The sequence below is a fragment of the Cyprinodon tularosa genome, unplaced genomic scaffold (assembly GCF_016077235.1).
Source record: "Cyprinodon tularosa strain WSP-4 unplaced genomic scaffold, ASM1607723v1 ctg57, whole genome shotgun sequence".
NCBI lineage: Eukaryota > Metazoa > Chordata > Actinopteri > Cyprinodontiformes > Cyprinodontidae > Cyprinodon > Cyprinodon tularosa.
Genome location: NW_024039307.1, coordinates 85,090 through 110,546, shown reverse-complemented (window position 1 = coordinate 110,546; position 25,457 = coordinate 85,090). Strand labels below are relative to the sequence as shown.

Genomic DNA, 25,457 nt, shown 5'->3' with positions numbered 1-25,457 from the left:
CACCCCCCTTCGCTCACAGCCAGCAGTTAGGAAAAAGACCACCTGACCACTTTCCTGCTAAATGTTGGGAATGACCAAATCAGCAGTTATAAAATTAGCCCATCAGGAGTGCCGGACAAATGGAGTATGGAGCTTAATTTGCTATTACCCTCTTAAAGACAAACTTCCATTCTTAAGTGCGCAGTGGAAGAAAATCTATACTTAATGCAGAGGTGATCATTTGTATCTAATAACTTGAGAATCTGAGGCAGAAAACTTCTGTAATTCTTCCAGTTAAAAACCTGCCGTGATCAAATCACCTCGCCTGACTGTTGTAATGACTTGAAACGTTAATGCACCAGAACGTTAAATAGCATCAGAACATCAGTAGTTTTAAGTGCACCGCGTTCATCGATTCTATTATGTTTTCCTTCGAGATGCGCCTTAATTTTCCACCCAGTATGCATTTCCAAGAATGGGAGGTAGGAGGGGAGGGTATCTTCCTCAAATGGTATTAAAACATAAATTTGAAGTGGGCGCCATGAAGTGGCGCCTCCTAAAATGGATAAATATGTAGGGAACACATAGAACGGAGAAACACACTGGAGGGAAGGTTTCGATGACTTATTATCGCACCTGTGGTCCCCATGATTCAATTGTAAAAGTCATCCCTCTAATAGCTTGAAAGGTTTTGATTACTCTTCTTTTCTCTTAGTGTTGAAAGATACAAAGTGATTGAGCGCCCTGCCAGTGGTAATTCATTTTGGGTAATGCATTGCATATACTATGAACCTGTTTCAATCCAAAAGAATTGTGGGTTAAAGTTGTTTGTGGGGCAGAAGTGGCAGAGAAGCTGTTTAAGAAAAAACTAGTGTTCTGTGACAAAGGCAGAGTGCAATGATAGGAAGGAACAGGAATGCTTTTTGAAAGTGTGACTTTCCTCCTATAAAACTATAGAAATGGACTTAAAAAGGAACACATTTGATTTTGGTTATGTGATCATTTTTATAAAAGGTAAAAGAATCACCCCCTGAGATAGTAGCCCAATTATCTGACACAAATGTAGTATTTCATAGAATCTCTACAGCACTCCTGATGCACATAGTGGTTATGCAATAGTTATGGGATCTCCTGGATGTCTATATGCTGCAAATTCTTCTTTTTTTATTTTTTTTTTTTTTAATAAACCACCTGGAATATTTATTGTTACAACAAGATTAAGTTATTTGCATGGTAAACCCCAAATTTTTGCAGTGAACCAGAAAAAGTCAAAACGCCAAGAATTTCCATCAGATGAGACTTAAAAAAAAAAAAAAAAAAAAAAAAAAAAAAAAAACTCCAGCAATTGGCAAAGCTATCACTGTCAATTAACAGGACCCCGCAAAGGTAATCATCCATCCTGATTTTTTTTAAACATTCCATTTTTGATGCATTTCATTGATCACTCATGTGATACATCATCTCAATGAATTGTGTTGTGTAGCAGAAAAAAAAAATTGCATAAATGATTTTCAATTGTTTTATGAATCCATGGCTGAATTCGAATTCGTGGGATGCAAGTTAGGCAGCCTGCAAATGTGGCCTTCTTTTTGCCCGATTTAAAAATATTAATAATTGAACTTCATCTCACATTGGAGAAATTTACCTATGCATTTAACCCATCCCCTTGGGGCGAGCGGCTGCCATCATGGGACGCCCGGGGGGCAATCGGGGGTTAAGGGTCTTTGCTCAGAGACCCAGAGTGGCAGTCTGTGGGAGTGGGGCTTGAACTCAGAACCTCAGGATTCCAAGCTCTATGCCCTAACCACTTGGCTGCCACTCCTCAAGGAGTCTAGACATATCCGCACAGGTCCCGTGTATCCTATGTAGCCTTGGTTATCCCAGGATTCATTGTGAGACCAAGCAAGCAGGCTGCTTGGTGATCAAAGTAAAAGGGTACTGGGTGCCGAACAGTGGTGAATATTGGAAGTTTAATTTTATATTATACAAGTATGTGAATAGTTCTGTCTGAAGTGCATGAAAATAGTTGTTTTAATGGTTATTGAGTCAGATATGTAGTGGGTATTGTTTGATTTATCTTAAGGTTTTTATGTTTTACTGTGTAAATGGGTTTGTCTGTAATCTAATGACAGATTGTATTATATGTGCAGTGTGGGGACTATAAATGTCATATGATCAAGTTGCTTAACTAAGTATTGTTTGTTGTTGACTATAAGAGATTTTGCAGATATATTTTTATATATACATTGTTTAGATTCACTTATATCTTTCTACCGTTTTATAGAACAGAATAGAATAGAAAAGAATAGAAAATCCCTTTGTTGTCCCACAATGGGGAAATACTGGTGTTTACAGCAGCAAAAAGATTACAGAAAAAATGGTCACACAAATGTGGACCTTAGAAAAATGTATAAGAATACATAATAGTGAAGAGTTAAAAGATAAACAATAAAAGACTGTAAATTGTTTTAACAATATAAAAAACTGTGCACCTGAAGAAGAAATAACCAATATACAGCTAGGGAAATGTTTACAGTAATGGATATTTGAAAATAGCAATATCAGAGATGTGCAAAATGACAGCAGCATGGTATTTAATTGACTAAGGTTTATATCATTACATTGGCTTGTATTTGTTCATGCTCCGAGTGGTCGTCAACTTTATTCCACTCTGTATTCTCATGAATGCAGTCTTTGTTCACTTTACGATTAAAAAAAGGAGAAAAGAAACAGTTTTGAAAAGTTCAGCATTCATTCTTTTCCTGCTTTGTGTGTCAATTGTCACGGTTGCTATGCGACAGAGCATACTGCTGTGAAGCCCATGGAAGGCTAGACCTGTTTAAATTCACAGCCAAAACTCTTCCGCTCTCCTTATTTTCATGGACTTTGAAGGATCCAGTCCAGGTACACCGCGTCCTTGACGCAGACCATGAATTTGAATTTAGCCCATGTATTTGTTTTCATTTATCAAGAAGACCTTTTGCTGCGATTAGAGCTACATGTCTCAGCATACACCTCGAACAGCTCTACGTATGTACAATCTTGACCCGTTCTTCTAAGCAAAACAACTAAAGCTCAGTAAGATTGAATTGTGAGCATCTGGGAAAAGCAAATTGCATTTTATTTTCTATGGCTCTACCTACCCATCATCCCTCTCCCTGTTGAAGAGAAGCATGTCCATGGCGCACTGCTGCAACCACCGTGCTTTAGTGTTTAATAAAGTTTGCAGCCAAGCTGAAAACCCAAATGATTTAGTCCAGTGCCGCAACTGGCCATTGTTTGCTGTATATTCTACTTATTTATATATTTTTACTCCAATTAAAGCAGGCTGATTAGTCAGTTTGATGTTTTAATCACATCTTTTGTTTAAGAAGATTTCATTTTTGAAAAATCTGGATTTTTTAAAAACAATCTAATTATTTGCTTGTGCATAGCTCAGAGTGACATCAGTTCATAAATTTTTTGTTCTTACTTAGAACTGATAACTAACTCACTGTATGATACCAATAGCTGCTAATATTTAGTATTTTATAGTTTGATGTTTGTTGTGAAACATTATTTTACCAGCATGTTTCACAGTTTAAATTCAGTTGCCCTTTAGATTAAGCCCATCTCACAGATTGGATGATTGAAATCAGAGCTATTTTAGAAAGTAATATATGACATTTCTCTTTTTTCTTATGAAACTTAAGTAAGAAAAACGTTGATTAATCAGATTTGGTAGTAAAAAAAAAAATCTAAAATTATATATGCAAGCCATGACTCTGAGTCCTAATTCCAGCAAACAGGCGATAATAAGAGGTAATGACCCATCAGAGAAAGAATACGCTGAATGAGCAGTCCTTGTTTACACTGGCCTAAAGTTTCAGTTGTCCAATTATTGACAAGAAAATTGTATCAATGTTAACAGGCATAAGTATGATACCTCAGAAAGGACCGCAGCTTGCTCAGCGGCAGACTAATGAGGCAAATGTCCATTTGGTTAAAACTGTAGTGGTGGATCTTCAGGGAGAGGAAAAGTGCACTTCTTAGCAGATGACATAGATGCTTTGCACAAGTTCCATCCAGACATCTCAATCAATTATAACCACATTGCACTGATTTCACTCTTGTTGACTCATGGATCACCTCAGTTATAGTGTTGGGTAGCACACCACTGGGCTTTTAGGGGCCCTATGATGGATAACAGTACATGATCCATTTGAGTTCCCAATATAAATAAAGGAAAAAAAACTAATGAATTTTCATTTTTTTTAAAAGACAACTAGTAAATCTTAGTTTGAATAAAAACTGAAAAAAACTTTGTAAAGCTTTGACTACTAATGCACCCCAGTGCTCGATGTAAAGTGCAATAATCTTTGCAAACCAAATAACCAATAAAGTGTCAGGTAAAGCTGAAAAAGAGCTGAAAACTCAATCACAGGAAGAGATGACATTAACCAATACACTTATGAGAGTGAACTTGATGAACAGACAAGATTACAGAAATGTTATTGAGTTTGAATTGGACCAGACTTTGCACTGCACTTGTGTGAAAATTACAACAGTGATACCTCGAACTGTGAGAAATGAGGTTGGAATCCAATTAAGTTCGAACTGCAGGGATGGACGCCTGAGGAAATCTGTGTAACCAGTTGTATATTTTTGCCCTAACTAGTAACAGCACTTAACTATAACATACCACAAGGCCTATGGTTGTTCTAGAGGAGGTGTACATTAAGTACCAGGTAGAAAACCTAAAATTGTGGAATAGGTGATTTATGTCCTGTGACAAAAAAAAACACATTTAATTAAGTTTCATGTGAGAAAATTGAAACAGTTGGTTAAATAGTGATACCGCTGCACTTGCAGGTTATATAAACGCTTTTGAATTTAAGTACACTTTCTTAATGTACAATATGCTAATATCTTTATGTTTTAGTTTAACACATGTAAAACAAGCTAATAATGATGATTATTCAAGTTGCCTTATTTTTGTTTTTAGAAGCTGGATTTTTGGAACAATAATTTCTGTTTATATAAAAAAAGAAGGCTTTCTGACGTCTTAGTTTCTACTCAGAATGTCAGAGGTTGCAGTGCAAACCTTAGTTCAGTATCCAGCATGGCTGCCACACAACAGGAAAGGTGGTTTAAGTCACAAATTTGAACTAAATTCAAGTTCTTCTGATTGTAAAACTTAAACAGAAGCTAACATTTTTGAAATATGTACTTGCAAACATGTTAATTCATTATATAAACACATAAAATGGAAAAAATATTATACTGGCCTAGATTGCTTAAGGTAGCTTGTACCATATTTGTCTGCAGAATCTACTAGTTGTCCAACATGCATCTAGAAAAAGATAAATGCATCAACTCCTTTTAAACCTGTTACAAATGCATATGATTCAGATTTAGGACCTGGATAAGGTTGTGGAATTTTCAGCTGCGGTGTGTGACTTAAATAGTTTTGTATTTAGATTAACTTCACTTACTGTTAACACAAACATTGTGTAGACATAGGGCTGGATGATATAATAAAAAAGCATATCAATAAAAAACAATGCATGATCGATATTAATAATTATCTAAAAGATTTAAAACCATATTTTAAGTCCAGCTCTGGCCATTTTATGATATTTATTGCCAAATGAATTACTTTAAATAAAGAACAGAAAAACACAGAATTCCAAATACATCTTTATTTAACCAAGTTTTTAAAACATAACTTTTTTAAAGAAAAATAACTCAACTTAAGACACCTGAGTTATGTTATTAAACATTTACTTCTCAGGTTCCATTCTCTGTCTTTGGGACAAGTTCCTCCGACTCACCTTGGTGCAACATTTTAATGTGCTCGGTGTTGTGGTTTGAAAGGGTGGCGGATTGTGACGACGTCTCGCACAATCGCAGCAATAGTGATGCACATGGTCTTGGCACCTGGTTGTACACCTTCACTTTTTTTTATCTTTCCTTGAATGTCAAATGGCGCACTGCTTTCAAATTGATACATTTTAAAGAGGAAGGTGGTGGAATTTATATGATCTGGCTATGAGGGATCCTAGCAATATCAAAGGACTGGTTAGCTAGCATAAACAACAATTGATACCAAACACGTTTTTCACTGCTTTTGGTGTGTCATCAAGTGTTTCTTCCTGATTTAAAAAAATAATAATAATAATAATTGAACTTTTTATTGATCTCACATTGGAGAAAATTACCTCTGCATTTAACCCCTAGGGGAACAGTTAGCGGCCACTGTGCCGCACCCAAGGAGCAGTGTGGGGTTAAGGGTCTTGCTCAGAGACCCAGAGTGGAGGATGTGGGGATCAAAGCGGGTACTTGCAACCTTCTCAGAGCTCAAGCGCATTGCTCTAACCACTAGGCCAACACTTCCCATACAATCCTAAGACTACCAACACTAACCTTGTAGGATAAAATTTAAAGATTTAGGGGTCATGTGTGTGTCAATGGTTATGGACGCAATGTCCGTAACCAGTCATTTACCCTCAGCGTCAATATATGATGAGAGGGGTTTGATCAGTGTCAGTATTTGACAAGTCTGGAGTAAGAACATGTTTTCACATACAGTTACACATTTCTAGAACCTTTAACCTGATTTCACTTTTTTTTTAAATGTAAACTATAAGTGGTGGGCACAGTTTTGCTAATCCGCTAACAGCTAACAAGCAGGGCTAACTTTACATCAAGCAGACTGGTCTTTTTGCTGAATTTAGAAACTGGGTTTAGACAAATTTAAGTCCTCAACAGGAAATAAACATGGTTAAGAGGTCTTCAAAGTGACCGAAAAGTACATTGCCACGAACCACCAGTTATTAGAAAATGAAACTTTCCTTTTTAATAAAAATTATAGTTAGAGTGGCTCAGGTTATCCTGAGCTCTATAGTTATAGTCTCTATATAGGGGACTGTTAGTTTAGTGGTTAAGAGAGCTGCGCTTGTACTCTGAGAAGGTTGCAAGTACCCGGTTCTATCCGAACAGCCTCGACTCTGGGTTCCTGATCAAGGCCCTTAACCGCTGATTGCTTCCCGGGTGCCACAAAATAGCAGCCCACTCACACTGAGCCTGATTCTGCTGGAGGTTTCTTCCTGTTAAAAGGGATTTTTCCTCTCCACTGTTGCTACAAGAATGCTTGGTGCAGGAGATTGCCTTTGAGTCAATGAGACGATACAATCAGCTGGTTTTCCTTGGAAAAGTCTGAATCAATTTGACTGTATGAGCTATATTGTATTGTATTCTCTCTGTAAAGTGCCTTGGGATGATGTGTTGTGAATTGGCGCTACATAAATGAACTGAATTGAATTGAATTGGAAGGACAGTGGTAGATCAGAGAAGCAGGCAGAGCGGGGGAGCGGTAGCAGCGGCGGCTGGCTGGTGTCTGTGCTGGAGGTAGGATGACAACAAAGTACTTCTAGGGCTAAATAATAATGTTCATCTTCCATAATCTCCCATTTTGATTGAAAAAAAAGCGGGTCTCCGCTGCCTCCTTTAATCAAACAGTGGTCAATTCATGATAATTTCTCATCTCCTGATCTTTATACATGATGATAGAATGTCAACGTAACTGAGACAACAGTATTGAAGAATCAATAGATATGACACTGATCATTGATGGGTAGATACGGATTTTGGTGATCAGCTCCCAAAATCATGGTTGGTGCATCTCTATTTAGAAGAGTTAAAAGCTAAATCTTTTAAAAAGTGCTCAAAATCACAATTCTTTTGGGACGCTTATCTTGGCCTCAAACTGATTGTCAATTTGTAAAATACCAAGAAGAAAGTTCATGTCATCAATTGACCAGGATCAAAAGCAGATATTCCCATTCCCTATCCAGAGCAAACACATTGTACCACATCGTTCCATTGACCTACTATATCATCAGCCATCGTCCCCTCTCTAATAATTTTAAACACCTTAAGCTTTTCGTGTACAGAATCAAGGAACAGTGATATATATTTGTTTTTTCTCTTCTTCTACTCAAATGAATTGGCTGCTTTTAAGTCACATTTCTGCTTTTGGCAGCTTGGCCCCAGCACGCAATCAAACTGCAGGAAAAATGATAACAAGGTGTGAATAAACAAAGCCAAAATCGACAGTTGTAACCATGCACAGGTCTACCTGTCTAGTCTGTTTACGGTGCAGAAGCAATTCAAACTAACAGGAATAGGTTGATAATACGAAAAAAAAAAAGAGGGAAAATATTAAAGTGAAATATCAGTAATGTTACTTTTCCTAATTTTGCCAAATCATTATTCTTTAAGCAAGATGGCCATTTTTTCACGTCTGTCATGTTCTTTGATTTTATTATATAAAAAAATAAAAAGTAAAATAATATAAAATTTATAAAAAATTTCACCTTTAACTGTTGATATTTTTTATTAAAAATAGACTATTAAATGAAAACCACAATGTGCTGATACTGATAGCCCCTTGTGATCTGTTCTGCACAGACATTCCGAGGTCCTTGAAGAAGAACAAGTTGGGTCGTTGGTGTATAATAGGGCTAAGAGAAAATCATTAGCAAGTTTAGGATTTAGTCTCAGTATGAATCAATTCATTCCAAATTGCCCTGGCCTGTGCATTTGTGAAGTGCCCCTGATATAATAACAGACTGGTAGACATGATCAAAAATCGTGTTAGGACGGTCTCAAATTTCCCCACTTGGAACACATGTTTAGAGGACCAAAAGCTAGAGAATGTGAGACGGCAAAAAAAAAATAAAAATGAAGCTCTATATTAATTTGGTGCTTTCATGGATGATTTGCTATTAGGGGCAGCTGTCTTAAATGACTTAACCCAATACTGTTCTGATATCAGAGCCCAGCTAGAAAGGAATTAAGTTTTAATGCAATTATTGTATTTCCTTTGGTCGCCTGACTGCTTGATGTGTCCGACGGTGCTTTTTAATCTCCTTAAAAGAGCAAGTTTAAACGGCCTTCTAATTGTGACACCTTTCCTGCCTAAATGTTGACCTTTAGCAGGAAAAGGTAAGGCCTCACGGGAGCAGCTATGGGGAATTATTGACCTTGGAAGACATCAGAAAGTGAGGTGCTGACCTGACCATTTAGCTCACTCTGTTGTGCAGACACTAGAGGAGATGAACCACAGAAAAGGTCTTGTCTCATTCTTTGTCTATATTGGTTTACGTTAAGTTCTATCTTTTTAGAAATGTGAGAAACTTTCAAACTAAAACCATACATGTTAGAGGTTTGACGTTTAAGTATTATACTAACTAAAATCTAGTTAATCACTTCTAACTAGACTGAGTGTTCTCAAATTAAAGGTTAGATTCAACGTTTCAGCAGATAAAAGAAAGGGTCATGGAAAACATCATTGACATTTGCTATGCAAAGGTTTAAAAATAACACATACAGCTCTGTATCAGTGTCAGAGCCATGGGCAGGCCTGCAAACATGACATCAAAAGCACATTATGCAATTTGTAAAAGAGGTGGGGGTTTGTTGGACGGAAATCAAGTAGCTTTTTTTTTTTCTTTTCTAAAAAAGAAAAGACCACTACATTTCCAGACCAAAGTTTCCACTCAAACGCATTTTACTCTCAGGGTTTTGTAACTGCAAACATGGAAATGTTGAATAGGTTTGAGGGTGTAAAAAAAAAAAACAGAGGTTCAAGTAAGTTGTCCGACGAGGACACCGTTGAACCCTACAGAGGACGGATGAGAGTAGAGAAGAGGAACTGTTGTTCCAAAGGAAAAATTCTGTAACTCCAGCAACAATTATGATTTTGTTTTATGAGTATATGTCAGCTCATGTGACTGCGTCATTCTTCTATAATGCAATTGTTTAGTCAAAAACAGGTATAACTGTTTTATGTGAGATGCAAGGGTGTTAAGATCAACACAAGGGAACAAAGTGCTGTCTTTTCTTTCAAGGCAAACATGTGGCCTCCGGCCTGTGCAACACTAACTCGACAGAGATAAAGCCATAGCTGACTTCTTTTTTTATGTGTAACTGTCAGTGGCACTGCCAGGGGTTGCCCTTAGTAAACTATAGAGATAGATGACAGTTAAGATAACGACACACCCCTCAATGGTGGTCTGAAAACCCTAAGAGTCATTTTTTTCTGAAGATGAGCAACACCTCCGTTTCCTCTAGAAAAAAATTTTTTTTTAAAACATGTTCCTTTTAATTCAGGTAAAAGGCCAAAACGGTGAGTCTGGAGCTGCTCTGAGAGATGAGGGTCATCAGAGATTAACCCGTGGCACTTTAGCGGCGGCGGCGGCGGGAGACGAGGAGGGGGGAGTCGCAGTAGAGCACAACAAACTACTTAGCTACCACAAAACATTCCTGCCCCTTCTCAGCTGCAATCCAGTAATGGATACTTCCTCAGCTCCTCAATTGGTCAAAATGTTTTCATACAATAATTTAATTCAGAAACACATTTACAAAGCAGGAGTAATCAATTTTAATTAGTTGATTTTTTTTCCATTCGCATAAAATTTAATGTACTGCCATCGATCTCCTTTGTTCTTTAATGCAGTGCCTCTTTCCTGTAATTCGACTCTTTTTTCTTTCTTTTTTTTTTCTCCTTTTTGTAGTTAGCGATGACATTCTGTGACAAGCAGCTCTGTATGCTTTTTAGTATCAGCCAGTAAGCAGATTAAACTAAAGAGACAGCTTGGTTAATACCAAAAACTTAAAGAGTGGGCTTATAATGTGGTTTGAAAATGCATGAGAATAAAAAAAAAATGGTTGAGAAATAAGAAACCAACATTTCGGAAAATGTTTAAAAAAAACAGTGAAACACGAAGGCCTTCATATAACAATCAATCATCAGCGATCATTGCTGCAGATTTTGAAACAGAAATGTCTTATCTGGGAGAACAAAAGCCGTACTGACGTTATGTCGATGATATCAACATATGCACCGCTGAGCCATGACCTCAAAAGTTTCCAATGCAAATCGTGATTTAGGTGCCACAAATGGTTATTAATTGACTAATTCATGAAAAGTGATACAAATGATTATTAGTTTCTCTGAAAATGTCAGAAATTACATAACAGCTGCATCTTAATAAATCAGAACAGAGTTAGAATTCATTTTAAACAGTACAGGGTGAGTGTGTGAGAAGTGCAAACAAAAACTTTCCAAGCCCAAATTGACTTTAACTACATAGAGGTGTATCTCTGTAAACGTAACCTAAACATAACCCAGAGGTTATACAACTATTTTAAAAATTGACGACTTATATTTTTAAATATATGTTAAATATTGTGATTTATTTAAGGGAAGTACTTATGCTACATTTCAGGATTATGGCTTGAAGCAGATGAAAACAAAAAACTAAGCTTTTAACAGCATCAAATGTTGTACAAAGTATTGAAAGAAATTAACAACACAGCAATTTAATGTGGTGGTCAACACAGCCATGGGGACGACTGCTGAAAGGTTTCCAGCAGACAGCCATTGGTACTTGGTACCGGCTCGTCTTTTAGTATTCACAGGATTCCTAATGAGCCAAATCAAACAAAAAAATCAACTTAAGACTGTGGGTACCTCCAGCTCCTTGAAAAGTTTCTAATCTTGTCTTGAACAATTTTTATTCATAAACACAGGAGTTTAAACTGCATAACCATTGTTTTGAAAACACTGATGGTCTAATACCTTTTCAATAAAGGTCATAATTCCTTTCAGCATACGAAGAACAAAGGCTGCATCTGCATCGACTGAGTTAAAACTTTCAAGATAAACAGTGTTTTCTTAAAGCAGACCATGAGTTGTCCTTCATATCGTCGAGGCCCGCCGGCATGTCACATTCTGTTAGCCCGATTGGGGCAAAATGCAAGCGGCACCAGCAGCAAACAACACAGAGTTTGTGTCCAAGCGACACGCCACAGAAGTTGTGTTGCGGTGTCAGGAGGAAGAGCTTCCTCTGTCACGGGCAACGTACAGTGACAAGCCTATCCTCCTCCGCTGATCCAAACCCCTCCTTGCGTTGAGGAGTTGCTCGGTAAGAAAGAGGAAGCCTTTATTCTCGACACAGTGAACCAAGTTTGAACCAAAACACCTTGATAAGAAAATGAGGCAACATAATGAGGGAAATGTCCATGCACCTAAGTATTCAAAACAAAAAGCAGTGGAAAGCAACATTTTTATGATGTTATTGCATTTTACACTCATAATACTATTCAACTGTCCTCACAAAGAGGCAGATTGTGATATTCTTGTGTCATTGTAATCATATGTCAACTCCTCTCCAGTCACCAGGCTGAATACACTAATCATGTGTTTTGGATCAGCAATTTCATGGTCTTCAAAGGGGACAAGGAATTGGTGGCGTGACCCTGAACACAGGGCGAGACCTCTCTTTCCTCAGAAAGCAGGAGAGAGTGGGTGAATGGACTGCCTTAAAAGAGACGCCTCTAGTCTAGCGCTAAGCCAGAGTAGATAAACATCGCCATCTACTGGGGAACTGCAGGATGAGGTAGCGCAAGGCAGAAGGGGGAGGAAAAGCGCTGGCAGTTTACCCTTGCGGCCTGTCTTTCACCGAGACCTGTCAGAAACATTTAGACACACTTGCCAAGACAATGGGCCACACATCTACAGTGGCAGACAAGTCAGGATGAAATCATCATCAAATGAGGAGGGAAACTTAAGGGCCTTTGTCTTTATTTTATTTTATTTTGAAAATGAGAAAATACAGTCTCTGAAAGAGATCACACTGTGTGTGTCAAAGAAAAATGTTGGCTAAATCTTATCTTCTGAAGGTGCCAAAGTGCATGCAACAGTATTGCTATAAGAGAGCAGGAAAAGAACACAAACAGAACAGTGCTGACAGCATTAAAAAAAACAGGGTCAGAGAACTAGCATTTGCCTTTCATCTCATTAAGCCCAATCAGGAAGAAAGAAAAGACAGCTCGTCAGATCCAATAAGAATTCATCATTTCAACCTTCCTTAACTGGTTTGGTTACACATAAGGATGTTGTGGTTTGAAAATGACAAAAGCATATTTATTTGCCTCACCCAAAAATTAACTGCCTTTTTAAAAAGCTAAGGGAACATTTTCAGGTTTAGCTGCATATTTGGCTGATGCTGGTTTGTACAATCTTAAAAAAATCAAACTTTTTTTCTCTCTTTAGTTCAAGAGATGTCTTTGAAGATCAATTCTGTGAGATGAACGGATAAAATTGCTGATTTACAGCCGGGAGATCAAGGTCATAAATCTCTTTGATCTGAAACTTCTTTGTGAAAAACAATCAGTTAGCCGTTTTCTGGGGCCATTTAAAACTAAACTAAACTGAACTGTATATTTTACTGAGTATCCTCTTTTTCATTCAAAATGCTAAATGGAGTTTCACATTTAAACTTAACATTCTATGTGTATCTTACAATAATAGTAAAAAAGGTTTTACATTGACTAATAAAAGAGAAAATCTGAATTCTGTTCTTATATCATAGCTCATTATTGGTTTATATCTTGTCGATCATTCAAAAAAGACTTGAAATTGGCCCCAAAATGTCTAAACATGGTGGAGCACGAGCCTTTGCTCTATTTTGCATATCGCACTGTTTATTTCCATCTTGGTTAAAATCCAATTTTGTTAAATGGCAAAAGCTAAAAATACAGGAAGAACCAGAACTAAAGAAAACAAAAATTTGTGATTGACTGGTGCACCTTTTGTGATTACATGATGACTTGCGTCAAACTTTAGGCGTGGACAGCGATCTAACAATGACGAAAAAAATTTCTTTTTTATCAGGCTATTTTACTTCTTCATATAATCGAGGAAAGGAGACGACCCGCAGCGAAGTACCGTAATGTCACATGCGGTGGCGTGTTACAGCAGAGGGGCTGAGTTGGCAAGCAGCTCAGCAGCAGACGCACACCTGTTCTGACATTTTCTGTCGACCTTGACACAGAAAACACATGACAATGCCACTCTCTGCACTTCAAAAGTACAGGCTCTTTCTTTTTTTTCCCTCCAAGTCCCTTTGCTTCCCCTTTTCTTATCCCCATGACATCTAAAACCACTTTCAATGTACTTTTAGAGCGATGACGTAGCAGAAGAACAGCCAGGAGAGACAGACAGGAGGACAGTTATGTAAAAAACATAAACCCTTATAAGGAAAGACATTCTGTTTATAGGAGACATACACGTATTGGATACTAGAGGACTCCTAACAACTGTCTGTGTAGGCTGACTCTTTACAAAGGACCTCAAGCCAATAATACCACACTTTAAATCCCAATGTACACAGTAAACACTACTTGGGGAGCTAAACTAAAAGAGGGGCTTATCTTCCACTCTATATTCTGTGGTTATTGTCTGCTAACCCTTCCTTTTGAAGTTTATGACTGAGCTACACTGCAGCCATCCATCTACTGCTTTAATCAAAGAGAAAGCAAAGCAGTGCTGCCAGGAGAGCTGCATACAGGAAAATAAATACAATCTTCCTGTTAATCACTACATTAACAAGAAGTCGACAGAGTCGACGCAGAAGCAGGGGAAGGCAGCCAGTCCAGGTGTTGGATAATTGTCGGTTAAGCCAGTGCCGACAGTGGCTTCTTTTAAGGGGGCCAGCTTCTGCTTCGCTAGTTCCTCACACTTAGGCGCCATCACAGGGATGGCTTTGGAAAAGGGTTCATTTTGCACAAAGGCATTAGAAAATGTAGAGAAGATAAAAAGTCTTGGCAATGATCTCTGCAGGTTGACTACATTGAGACAATGATGCAGAGATGATCCAGTAAGCTGGAATAGTATTGTGACGAATGGAAATTTTAAGGAAATGTATGAAAAGGTAGAACAAAAATAAAGCTAGAAAACTAATCATACAAAACAGTTATTACAGCTATAGTAATTTTATGCTTTTATGCACTTCTAAATGTCTATGGCACACATATTGGTGAGTGTTGGCCTAGGGGGGGTTGAACAGTTTGCATGTGCTCTGAGAAGGTTACAAGTACACGGTTTGATCCCCACAGCCTCCACTCTGGGTTCCTGAGCAAGACCCTTAACCCTACACTGCTCCCCGGGCGCCGCACAATGGCAGCCCACTGCTCACCAAGGGATGGGTTAAAGGGATAGTTCGGTATTTTTGACATGAATCTGTATGGCATCCTCATCACCAGCGGCATGCAATCACACTGACTTACCCCTGGCAGCGTCCTGTGAGCAGAGTTATCGTCCACTTTTGGTCAAGCCGAAAGTAGTCCTGCAGGTTTTTAGGTACAGCGAAATAAAACTTTTCTCTTCCCAAAACATTATGTGTTCAAAAGAGCGATATTTTTGCATCCCAAAAACATTGTAGTTGAAAAAGTCACACGTCGTTATCAATTGGTCCTATTTTCTCTCTGTTCGTATCAGTGCGCGCCGTCATTCAGACAGCGAGCCCAACAACAGCCATGTCTCCTTCCGCGGCGGAGGGAGACATGGCTGTTGTTGGGCTCGCTGTCTGAATGACGGCGCGCACTGATACGAACAGAGAGAAAATAGGACCAATTGATAACGACGTGTGACTTTTTCAACTACAATGTTTTTGGGATGCGAAAATATCGCTCTTTTGAACACATATTGTTTTGGGAAGAGAAAAGTTTTATTTCGCTGTACCTAAAAACCTGCAGGACTACTTTCGGCTTGACCAAAAGTGGACGATAACTCTGCTCACAGGACGCTGCCAGGGGTAAGTCAGTGTGATTGCATGCCGCTGGTGATGAGGATGCCATACAGATTCATGTCAAAAATACCGAACTATCCCTTTAAATGCAGAGATAAATTTCTCCAAAGGGAGATTGATATTTAAAATTCTTTCCCTGCAACCAACAAGTATGTTTCTGATTAGTTAAATTAAAAAAAAAATAATATGGAAAAGATAAATTTTTTTAAATAAATTTTCTTTAAAGATTGCTACTAGTCAGAAAAAATATATATTGGTGAAAAAAAAAAACTTTAAAATCTTTATAACCTATGGCTTTTGACAGAGATGCCAAGCATAGATTTATTACAAGATTGATGAGTGATTGTAGGCCACTGTCGTTCACAACCCGTCTGGAGTTGTAATGTCACGTGATTTGCAATACACAGCAACAGGTGGAGGAGGGTCGGGGGTGTGTCCTGCTGTGCTCTTAACAGCCCAAAAAAATAGTGATCGCTCTGACACATTGTCATTTCATTTAAACGCTTTTAAAGATAACACTGGAGCAAACTGAACGGATATCTTCAAACCACAATTTTCAAAAACTTAGCTTAAGTTGATAAGTTAATCGAGAGCAGCTTATCTCTATGAGGTTTCCATCATTTTAAACCTTGAAACGCTGCTACTCCACTTCCTGATCACGCCTAGCTAGAATTATAAGAATTCAAAGAGTTCGGCAAGTGCTCTTTTGTTTTTAGTGGTTTTAAAGATGTGTGTCAGTTTTTGCTCCACATACTCCTCAAATGAGCGAAGACACTTTCACGCCAACTCCTTTTTTTTCCAGATTCCCAAGATAAAGACCCAATCTCAGAGCGCCACACGCAGAGAAACACTGAAATCCTATTAGCATTCTGCTTTCATTACTTTTAATCAAACCCAAGAAACTGACACGTATTAATTAATATCCATTACCATTTTTTTTTTTGGGTCCCTCTCCCTGAGAAGACATTCAAGGGAAAAGAAGCAATTAACTTTACAAAATAATCAAAAAAATTGTTACAGAAATCTGATAAATGTCATGTGAGGTCCCGTCTGAATGTACGAAGTGTAATACATTCTTGCTGTCATATTCCATTAAACTGCTATTACAGTCTTGATAGAACTATTAGTCACTACATTATTAATAACATTAATGTATTTACATTTTTGGTGTACAAGCCTGCTTTCATGCAATAATTTATGAATGCAACTTCAGATATGTTAGAACATTCTCCATCTGAGCTCTTTTGTGTTGGTTATTGATTGTGAAAACAGTCAAAACCCCAAATCTAATACCTCCCCATCTCCCCCCACCGCCTTTAATGTATTGGACTGGGCTGTTTACATTAAAAGGACTGGGATAAAGTGCATTTACATCCGAAGGCAGAAGTTCATAATTTACAATTCCAACATTTATTAGAGGTGACAAACGAGCGTTTGGTCCACTCCTGCTTTTCCACAATGCAGCACTCATTCAATCCATATAAATTACAGCTGGGCTAGAGAGTGCAAGAGCAAATTATTTTATATGTATGCATGTGTGACTCTAGAGGGGGTTACTAAGACAAACAGGGAATTACTTAATTAGGCCAACAGTGGTTAACAAAGAAAGAAATATGAGACTAAGTGTTGGGCCAATCAAGTTTTAGCATAAATATTTGGCCCTTAGTCAAAACTCCCCACATAAGTGTGGAAGCTCTAACCTGCTGTTATACTGTATATCACAATACTACCATTTCATACAGTAGGGATGGCTCATATAAGCATTAAAGCACCAGCTCCTTATCCTTAGCTTGCACTAATGTTATTCAATTAAAAGAAACTTGCCTAAAAGGCAGTATTATATTACATAATTAGGCAAGGCAGCATTTTCAGAAGTGTAGTTACAAATACGCTGAGGGGATCCTAGTATTTGAACAAATATCTGGCGCTGTAGGGGAGCTCGCAGACAAATTAACAGCTAATAACTTACTGGGAAGCCAGATAAAAAGAGAAAAAATGTTCCCCAAAGTGTCAATTACAAATTATTTTTTTTCCCTCTGATTTCTGCAATTGTGAGAGCGAGGGAGATGCCGAAAGGCAATTGGAATAGTGTAGGCTGCTGATTTTCTGTTTTATTGCATTTTATTTCTCTCTGCATTGATTAAGAAGCTGGACAATTTGGGAAGCATCAGTAAACGGCCTCTTTATGAGAGCGCAGGCTCGGCCTTAGAGAAGACCAATGGATGCAGAGACAGAGGAAATGAAGGGGGATTCAATCAAATACATGTTCATTAAAAAATCAGAGGGCATCTTTTGAAAAAAATAAATAAAAAATAAAATATGCTGACAAATCAGAGGGTCTCAGTACCTGAATTACCATAGTCATTTACTTATTAAAACCAGGATGCTTCCTGTCAATCAAGAGCCATCACATTCCCCATTTGCAGCGGAAAGCCGCCGTAATTGCTTCTCATACTAATCAACGCAACTTGTGTAATTATGCCTTGAAAGTGACATTGGAGGCTGAGAGCAATGTGAGCAGTCTTGACAGCAGAGACATCTCAGATTCGTCGGGAGATTTCCAGCCTGGCTGAGAGGAGACAAGCCGCTCTCAGACCAACTTACTCATTCGAGCAGTTTACAGCCATAAACACAAAGAAAAGACAATAAATCACTCTGGAGTAATTACAAAGCAGAATGGAGAGTATAAAGAAAGCTTAGCTCAATAAGACCACTTTCCCAAGTATATTGAGGCAAAATGGCTACACTGTAATTAAACTGGGGTCGTATTTCTATCATTTCTTAAGTAAACATATTGTGACAGTTCACTAAATTGTGGGAGAATAGGAAATTACAGCTCTGTTCCCGAGCCGTTTACATTAATATACACGCTGTGACAAAAACCCTGCAAATAAAGTCCTAAGTATTCATTAAAGTTTATTGAATTCAGCCTAATCACAGACTTTACATATGTCTCCAAAATGAACTTTGCTTAAAACTAACTCGAACATTCCTGTGAGCTCAGTGGGGCTACATCCAAACCATATTCCCAGGCTGCATCTGTCACTCGACACACCGCGGCCCGGCTCCGGGAGGTCAGAGCAAGGTCAAATTACTGCAACAAATCAAGAGCCCCGACCTACGACAGGAGACTATCTGTTTAAAAGATGTCATTTTATACGACACGACGAGCACAGTTTCAGCTTCCATTCAAACATGAACGCTTCGCCGACACATTTTCATTGAATAAAAATGCTATTATAAGAAGGGGGTTTGTGATGCAGATCGAGGCCAGCTGAACACACCAGAGACAGACTCAAGAATATATATTTTTTTAATGGGTTGGACTCATCTGTGCTCATCTTTTTCAAAGAGGTGGGTGGAACCATCCAAAAACAAAAAAAAAAAACATAAAAAAGAAGTCAGTAGATTATTCTGGCACACTATGAGTGGAATGAGTCTAATCGTCTCATCTGCAAACAAAAACGAAAATGAAAGATTTATGGCTCATGAAAAAAGTTCAAACAACAGAAATATAAAAAACCAAAATCCCTGTCTGCGTCATTCCACACGCATGAACCTCCAAACTCCAGCACATGCAGGAGACAAAGTGATAAAATGGCTTTCTGTGGCCAAATATGAGCAAAACAAGTACAGTTACTGACATAGAAAAGAAATGCTTTTACAGGAAAAGCCTGCATGATTCACCCCAAACCCCTGCGTTCAACTCTTAATGACTCAGAAAGTGTGACCTGCACTTAAACAAGAAGTCACAGCCAGGAGCTGTAAACTCACAGAACCCCACCCCCCTCCATCCAAAGCTCACAACGTCGGCAGGAGCTGGAAGATGTGCTCTGAGCATGCACAATAAATCTGACGTGAAATCATAATCATAAAAGCAATTAGCTGACCCTGCGCCACTCGTCCTTGGACATGACAGTGAGAATTCATACAGAGTCCTCTAAGGAGGTGGTGCGGAGAAGACCAAAAAAAAAAAAAGTGCAACACAGCAACAATAAAACTGAGGGCCCTTCCTGAGCCATTAACCCCAGAAACAAACAGCATTATGCACAATAAGTGCTTTGGAAAAGAGAATTTAGCTTTTATGCTATTTGAAGAGAAAAAAAACAAACTTCCACTGCTAAAACAGATGTGAACCGGTGATCCAGTGATTTCTGGGCAGTTCCATTCATCAGACTGCCCTCATCAGGGCTGGTGGTGCACTTAGAATGGCGTTATATAAAAAAAAAAAAAAAAAAGAAAGACGATACTTATCATGGGCTTTTTGCATTCTGCAACTTTTTTAAACCAATCATTGATCAGGTAACCCTTTTGTGCACCCTCCTTAAGTAGAAGCGCTAAAATTTGTTAAATCTCTGGCTTTGCAACCTTGAATCCACAGTCACACACTTTCTCACCACAACTTTCCACTCAGTAATTACAGCGGGGGCCGAACGAGTGGCTGCCACCTAGTGACCGTCTTCCCCAATAATCATGAAATATCTCCATTGCTCGCGCCCCCACTCAGACCATAACTCTCCTTTACTGCAGACAGCTCCAATAAAGGATTACAATTACAATTAAAGTAATGAGCAAAGAGGAAAAAAAAAAGGGAAAAAATCTCTGAGAAGGTTCCCTTGGCTAACTGAATGGTAGCCCGGTTTCTTGACAGAATGGAGTTAACATACCGGACCTATTACAGCTTCTCATTTCGTATTCAGCCCCAATAATTAAATTGAAGCATGTTGAAACCTGCAGTTCTCAAAAATTAAAATGATGGCTTTAAAAATGATTCATGAGAAATAATTAGATATCTGATTTTGAAAGATATTAAGTTCTTGTTAGTTCTTTGGTTTATGGTGCCTAAAAAGTTAAAAGCTTTATTATAATCACTGCAATCTCAAATTGTATTGTAATTCAAATTTCTGTGGCTTTACACTTTAAAAATAAATATATAATAAAAAAAACTTACATATAATATATATTGTTGCATATGCTGTACCTCACAAAACTATTCACACCCTATAAAACTTTCTACTTAAACATTTTGATAGACTAACAAGAAGTAGTGTTTAATTGATTTTACATTTTTTTTAAATGCTTAAATAAAAAAATCTTAAAGATTTGCCATTTATATGTATTCAGCCCTATAAATCAAATCCAGTGCAATTAATTACTCTCAAAAGTCACCTAATTACAAATGTGTAATTTAACGTACTCTGAGGCAACAAACAGCCTCACAAAGCTCAAGGAACACATCAAACGAGTCAGGGATAAAGGTAATAGTGCCATAAAGAAAGGGTAGGTTTAAAATATTAGCTTTGAACATCATCTCACACAGCACTGTTTGATCCTTCAGAAGAACATGGAAATACTTTGACTCAACTGCAACCCTATGTAGGCAGGGCTGACGAGCTTAACTTGCAGGCTGGGACAACAGAGAAATGTTTGGAGCAGCAAAAAGACTGGGGATTCTGGAAGAGCAGCTGAGATCCAGAGAACATGTTCCCGGGACAACCACTGGCTCCAAAAGAAAGCTTCATAAAAAAAGTGGTGGAACACGAAGTAAGGGATGCATCAGTATGAAAAATCTGCCCTGATTTCATGATGGCTGTGCTGTTTTGAGGTGGACAGATGGATTGTAGATCTGTGCAGCGAACTCCTCCACCTGTGTCAGCCTGATCAACTTGTCAGGGAAATTCCCCTTTCTCACTATCACCGTCATATGTTCAAGCAACGATCAAAGGAGCAAATCCAATTAAATGTCTGGTTTTAAATTGAAATTGAAAAAGGCTAAACAAGTTAAGCAGGAAACATATTTCTGCAAGGCGCTGTAAACATGTTTCAAGGATATAGCCACACTCAGTAAAGTCCCCAGTTTAACCTTTGACTTCCTGGTAACACCACTGTTTTACATTAGTCTTACACCCACATTGAAGTACAGAAAAAAAAAAAAAACTATTTTTATAGTCGATTTACGAGGCACATCTGTCAGCCAGATCCTCCTGGGATGCAGCAAACGAGTCGGCAATGAGGAGTGAAACGGTGAGGGGGAAAAGTCTGACAGAAAGATAAAGAGCTTACAGTAGCTTCAGCGCAGCCTTTACAGTTAGTTTTGCCTCGGCTGACCCACCAAAATTCTTACCTAGAAAACAATCATCAGTCCCCTCTTTACGCCGAAGCGGCTATGCTGTAGCAGAGGGGCTACGGAAATTTGAAGACTGCAGAGCCAAAACAGATCACTTCAAAGCGGGCTTATTTAACGCTTGCTAAATTTTTCATCACAGTCGCTTAATATCCTGGGGAAGCAGAGCTTTTGAAGTTGCTGAGAGACCGCGGATGTTCTCCTTACAATTCTTTTTCTCCTCCCTCTGCTGTACTAAAATCCCCAAACCTAAACACATAACACACACCCGGTTCACACTATCTATGCCAACCTTCACACACTGACTGACAGTGATGCACCTACTGCACACCTAAACCACACTCTTGCTCGCATACTTACAGACATAAAAACATTTAGTCATTTGAGGCCTGGGTTGGAGGCATAGACAGTAAATAACTGGTTTCACACCAGGAAGGATATCCTATAGACAAATTTGAATTACCCATTCGCTGCAAACCACCAATAAAAACAAATGCTCTACACTCTGTGATATCAGATTTTCAATGCAGAAAAACAAACATTTGTTTATATATTAATTATTTTATTCCAGGCAACAAATACTTTTTGTGTCTTTTAAGCTATATTTTAAGGTTAGTTAAATTGATTGAATAAAATTGATAAAATAAAAAATTTTCCTCACAAAAAACGTCCAAATATGCAAAAACTAAAAACAGAAATTATGCAATGATAGCTGTAAATGTAGCCTTTTTTCATTCATATACCCACTGATATATAGTTGGACAAATCATGAAAGGGTTTGTGTCTTACAGTTATCTAGAGTATTGAGAAATACACAGTCTACTGGCATTTGTAAACATAAATGTTCTTAAACCTATTAACAAACTCAGCAAAAAAAAAAAAAAAAAAAAAAAAAAAAAAAAAAAAACTTTGTGTTCAATCCAGAAAGCTCTAATATAAACTTTTTGAAGATTTTGGAAGGCTAATTCTGTTACTAGAGAATCAACAAACAGGAATAAAGACACATACAAATGTACAGTACGGAGTAAAGCAATGCGGTTACTGCAAATATGCTATTGTTGCTCTAACTGATTTTTGATTATTAACTTTATTGATTTCATTCATGGTGTTAAAATACATGCTGTTAGTATGTTAGCAATCAAACAATGAACCTAGCTGAGGTGTTTTAGAAACAGCTTGTTTAATGTACATCTGTGCTGATATGATAATTAGCAATGTGCTAATTACCTTACACTAAAAGCCTCTAAGGCAGATCACTTCTATTCATTTCCAGATGGGATGTAATTATTGACCAAGATATGGTTTAATAACCAATGATTGATTCTGATCAGGACAGTGATCCAGTGTTTCAGATTAGATCAGTACACCATGAGTCATTGCACTGAAATAACCTATTAGGATTAGCTGCAACCTTTGCTGCTGTATGCTTTCAAGCTTAATACAAACATCCGTTTGGTTTTTGCTCTAAAACCTGATGCAAAACAAGCAGGTGGTTTGCAGGAGTATAAAACCACCATCTAAATTTAGTAATGCGGTGCAATGTTTACGTGTCAGTTGGTAACCCTACCTGGTGCTGTTAATTATTTCTTAAAATCGTAGGGAAGTCATATTCAAATTTTAAATCATTCTGGCTCTGTATATAAATGTACTCTTTATCAGACCATTTTGTCCCAGAAGTTAGAACATTTCTATTTAAAAAACATCCCGTCTTAAAATCTATATGGGTTTTTTCATTATTTTATGCAGGCCAGGTAGTTATACGTCAGCCTGTACAACTAAATTCGGGCAATCATATATCAAAGGTTATTTGTCAATCAAATTTTTCCGGTGATAGCACCTTGATTCATATATCGCAGCTAATATACGCAACGGTTGAAATGAGAAATAAGAATCATTTAATTTACCATTAAATTACGTCCCAGTGTTCGTAGGGATGGACATCTGTGTCTTCGGCAGGCTTAGAGCTAACAGAACTGGCAGCGCTGCGAGGCAAGGGCCCAAACATGTACGGCAGCCTTCTACACCAAACCAAGCTTCTGCTGCCCTGGCGTTCTCTTCCACAACTACTTCGTCCCTGCTTTCCTCCTCTAAATAAAAAATGTATGATGAAGGAGACTCATCCATGACCTCCGACACAAAACTCTCCTCCTCTTGCATGTTTCCACTGTCCATAGCGTTCCTTGACAGTGTCGTTGCTAAGTGCTACTTGGTTCCAATGCAATTTCCAAATGGGAACCTATTAGCACGAAGTTTCTAGCTGGTTAGCAAGATGCTTTCGACAAACCGCCCACAACCACAATGCTTGCAGACCTTCTGCCACAATAATCAAGCCCCCTTGATAATCGACTAATCACATTCACTTTATACACTTGTGTAAAGTCGGGCACCTTCGGGAGAATTCGTAAATGAAAGAGTTGGAACAGCAACTTCCCTACGACTTTAAGGCCCCCATTTCAAAAGATGCACCCATATTTGCATATGCAAATTAGAACTAGTGAATTCGATCAAAATTACCAAAACTGGTCAAATTTGTCCGAAAAACATAAAAACATGGAAGGATTGGAATGAAAAATATTGCTAAGGAATGAATTTACTACTGAAAAAAGAAATTAACCTATTGTATTATGTTATAACTAAAAGACACTTGCGAAAGTAAAACATTCCTGCTTTTAATTCTGGGGTCAGTGTTAGAATCTGGGCTTCTGAAATAGGTTAGATCCCTCTGCAGAAGTATCGTAGGCTACGTTCACACTGCAGGCCTTAATGCTCAATTCTGATTTTTTTGTGAAATCGGATTTTTTTGCGTGTCCGTTCACACTTCCAAGTATATGCGACTTGTATGTGATCTACTGTGTGAACTGAAAGTGTTCAACCAAAGTGTCCCGCATGCGCACTCGAGGACGCGATGACGTCACATCAAGCAAGCGTCCTCAGTGTTTGCGGAAGTAAACATGACTCGTAATACCGCAGCGTATATTGCGTTCTTTAAGTTATTCTCCAACAGGAGCAGGCACATTACGAACGAAATCTTTTTAAGAAGATCAAAAAGAAAGACCCGGTTCCGGTAAGACCCTTCGAGTTTGGTCTGAATCGAGCTATCTTTCCAAATATGAATTAAGTCAGCAACCTCACTTTCTCTCTATTGACTGCTCTCTGTGTTATCTTCCGCCATGGTTGTTAGTTTTTCCCACCTCCGCTTAGTAGGACGCAGATTAGTAACGTTTAGTAACATTTGTCAAGCATCAATGACGTGTAGGTCGGATGAATGCGACCTGGCCGTACAGACACAGGTCGCATTTGAAAAGATCAGATACGTATCGGATTCAGGACCACATATCCAAGTGGCCTGGGTCGCATTTGAAAAAATCCGATCTGTGTCGTTCAGACTGTCATAAAAAGATCAGATACAGGTCACATATGGGCAAAAAAATCGGAATTGGGTCACTTCAGGCTGCAGTGTGAACGTAGCCACAAACTCAAGAAAAAGAATAACTAAATCACAAGGTTTCGGTGTACTTTGCTTTTAGAAAAATTGACAGTAAAATGATATATATAATAATTTTGGTCTGTTGACATTCATAAAGTGGACAGGTTACAAACGTTCATCAAACCACAAACCTCTTAGTGAACATCTGCTAGTAAATACAGGGGAGTCACATGTCTTGAGTGGGGAATGACTGTAATACAGCAAATTACCTTTAAGAAGCATGAAGGAG

The 25,457-nt window shown here is 38.2% G+C and overlaps 1 protein-coding gene across 2 annotated transcripts in view; it reads right to left on the bottom strand.

Moving 5' to 3' along the window:
* The window catches only part of pex14 (peroxisomal biogenesis factor 14), a 75,341-nt gene that overhangs the window by 45,371 nt on the left and 4,513 nt on the right, over positions 1 to 25,457 (bottom strand). The window lies entirely within an intron of this gene.